At 46.3% G+C, this 2,378-nt stretch overlaps 1 pseudogene; it reads right to left on the bottom strand.

Annotated features, from left to right (window-relative positions):
• Positions 1-1,121: 1,121 nt before the first annotated feature.
• On the bottom strand, positions 1,122-1,658 carry LOC132374019 (sigma intracellular receptor 2-like; annotated as a pseudogene).
• Between the last annotated feature and the right edge of the window lie 720 nt (positions 1,659-2,378).

Raw genomic sequence — 2,378 nt, 5'->3', positions numbered from 1 at the left:
CCCCCCCTTTTTTTTTTTGGTCAGCACCTACCTTTATTTTGACCAGACACACGAGTCAGACGATACTCCCAACAATCAGACCTTTAGGGCTTGTAAGCAAAACAGGCAAAAATGGGGAACTAACCAGGACCAGCGTCTACCATTTTCCATGTGTTCACAAGTCTTTTTTTTTTTTTTTTGAGTTGGCCTTGAGTATGAATTTAGAGAATGCTAGCATAATATCAAATAGTAACGTGAAGAGACCCTATATGCACACACTGGACCTGTCATGCCCAGCTCCCCTCACCCGCTACCTTTGACTGAACAAGACAGGAAGGAATTATTAAACTATTAGGTAGGATGAAGTTATCCAGTAGGAGGCACACCTCCAGCTCAGGTATGAGACACCAGATCTCAGAGTAAAGGAACTTATGTTAGGTGGTCTGTAAAAAGTAATAGAAGACTAAGGCTTGGAAAGAGGATAAACAAGGAGGCTTTAAAAAATCTCTTCTCCTGGATGACCTGTTTAAGACAGAAACAATACACCTTCCAATTTGACCCATTTCTGACTGAAAGTCATGCCAAGGTTGAACCTTAAGGAAAACTAAGTTTAAACCTCTTACAGAATAGCTCACCCCCATCTAGGGGTGGGGACAAGAAAACAATTTTTTATGAATATTACAGAGGCATAACTTCAAACTTAAAAATGGCCTGAGACATCCCAGTGATATGCTGTAGAGAATCATGAGTCAAAGGGTTAGTCACATGTATACTGTGGGTCACATGACTCATGAACATGCCAAGTAGGCCGTGTTGCTTGGAAGTTTATCTAGTTTCTGGTCTGGTCCTGCCTTTAGTAATCCTGCAATGGCACTTGGGCACACAGTGAGGCCTTTGGCACCATTTCCCTAAAACCTAGCCCACACCCCTCTGCTCATCCTCAGGTGATTGGTCTGTTTGTGCCAGTACCCTTGGAAGGTGAGGGTTTGATGGGCCTCCTGCCAGTGTCTTGGTCGTGTGTGTTGCTGCTGGTGTGTTTCAAATACTACTGAAAATATGGGTTCTGAGCATTTTCCTGGTACTGGGTCCAACAGGAAACTGCCCCGTGGTCACCTCTCCACTGGACCCGGGGTTATTCTTCCTCATTTTTTCTTTCTTTTCTCCTCAGACTTGTAGGAGGGGTTCCACAACATGAAAAGCAGAAGTATGAGAGGGATGAGAAAGTAGGGGGTGTAGACAGATATAAGGAATAGTCGTTCGTGGAAAGTCTTAGGTCCTTGTCCTCTGAAACAACTGGCTTTGGAGAAATCCTCGAGTAGAAATGTGGAGGGGATTAGAATCAGAGTTGTCATGATGTGAACCGAGTAGATGATTGCAGGGGTGTGGATCCACCTGCAGCCTTCTTTGAAGAAGGCATATGTTGCAATGGGAAAGAAGGGGAGCTGAAACACAAGCTCCCAAAACAGGAAGGACTTAAACCACACCAGGGGGTTCTGTAGCAGGGGGTCTTTAAACTCCTGAGAAACCACTGCTGCAGGTTTCTCAGCTCCACGGGGATCTCAGAGATCACACGGCACCACCGCCTGCAGGTCCACGAGCAGGGTGAAGGGGATGTAGGAGAGGAAGTAGAGACCCAGCAGCCACTCCAGGCCACACCAGGCACCCAGAGGCCCCATCATCCATCAGTTGGGCAGAGCGGGAGCCGAGACTCTTTTTTTTTAATAGTTTCCAACCCCTCCCTCCCTCCCTCCCTCCCTTCCTTCCTTCCTCCCTCCCTCCCTTCCTTCCTTCCTTCCTTCCTTCCTTCCTTCCTTCCTTCCTTCCTTCCTTCCTTCCTTCCTATTCATTCATTCTGCTGTGCTGGGCCTTAGTTGCAGCATGCGGGATCTTCATTGCTGCACACAGGATCTTTAGTTGCACATGCAGGATCTTTTAGTTACGGCATGTGGGATCTTTTAGTTATGGCATGCAAACTGTTAGTTGCAGCATGTGGGATCTAGTTCCCTGACCGGGGATCAAACCCAGGCCCCCGGCATTGGGAGTGTGGAGTCTTAGCCACTGGACCACCAGGGAAGTCCCCCTTTTTGATTCTGATGCCTTTTACTTATTTTTCTTGCCTAATTGCTCTGGATGGGACTTTCAATACTGTGTTGAGTAGGAGTGCTGAGGGTGGGCACCATTGTCTTGTCTGACAATGAGTTTGGGAATGTTCCCACCTCTTCAATTTTTTAGAAGAGTTTGAGAAAAATTGATGTTAATTTTTCTTTAAATGTTTGGTAGAATTCACCAGTGAAGCCATCTGGTCCTGGGCCTTTCTTCACTGGGAGATTTTTGCTTACTGATTCAGTCTGCTTGCTAGTAATTGATCTGCTCCAATTTCTTCCTGATTCAGTCTTGGT

This window comes from Balaenoptera ricei, chromosome 11 (genome assembly GCF_028023285.1).
Source record: "Balaenoptera ricei isolate mBalRic1 chromosome 11, mBalRic1.hap2, whole genome shotgun sequence".
Lineage (NCBI taxonomy): Eukaryota > Metazoa > Chordata > Mammalia > Artiodactyla > Balaenopteridae > Balaenoptera > Balaenoptera ricei.
The sequence above is the reverse complement of the archived record's forward strand: the minus strand, read 5'-3'. Positions and strand labels throughout refer to the sequence as shown.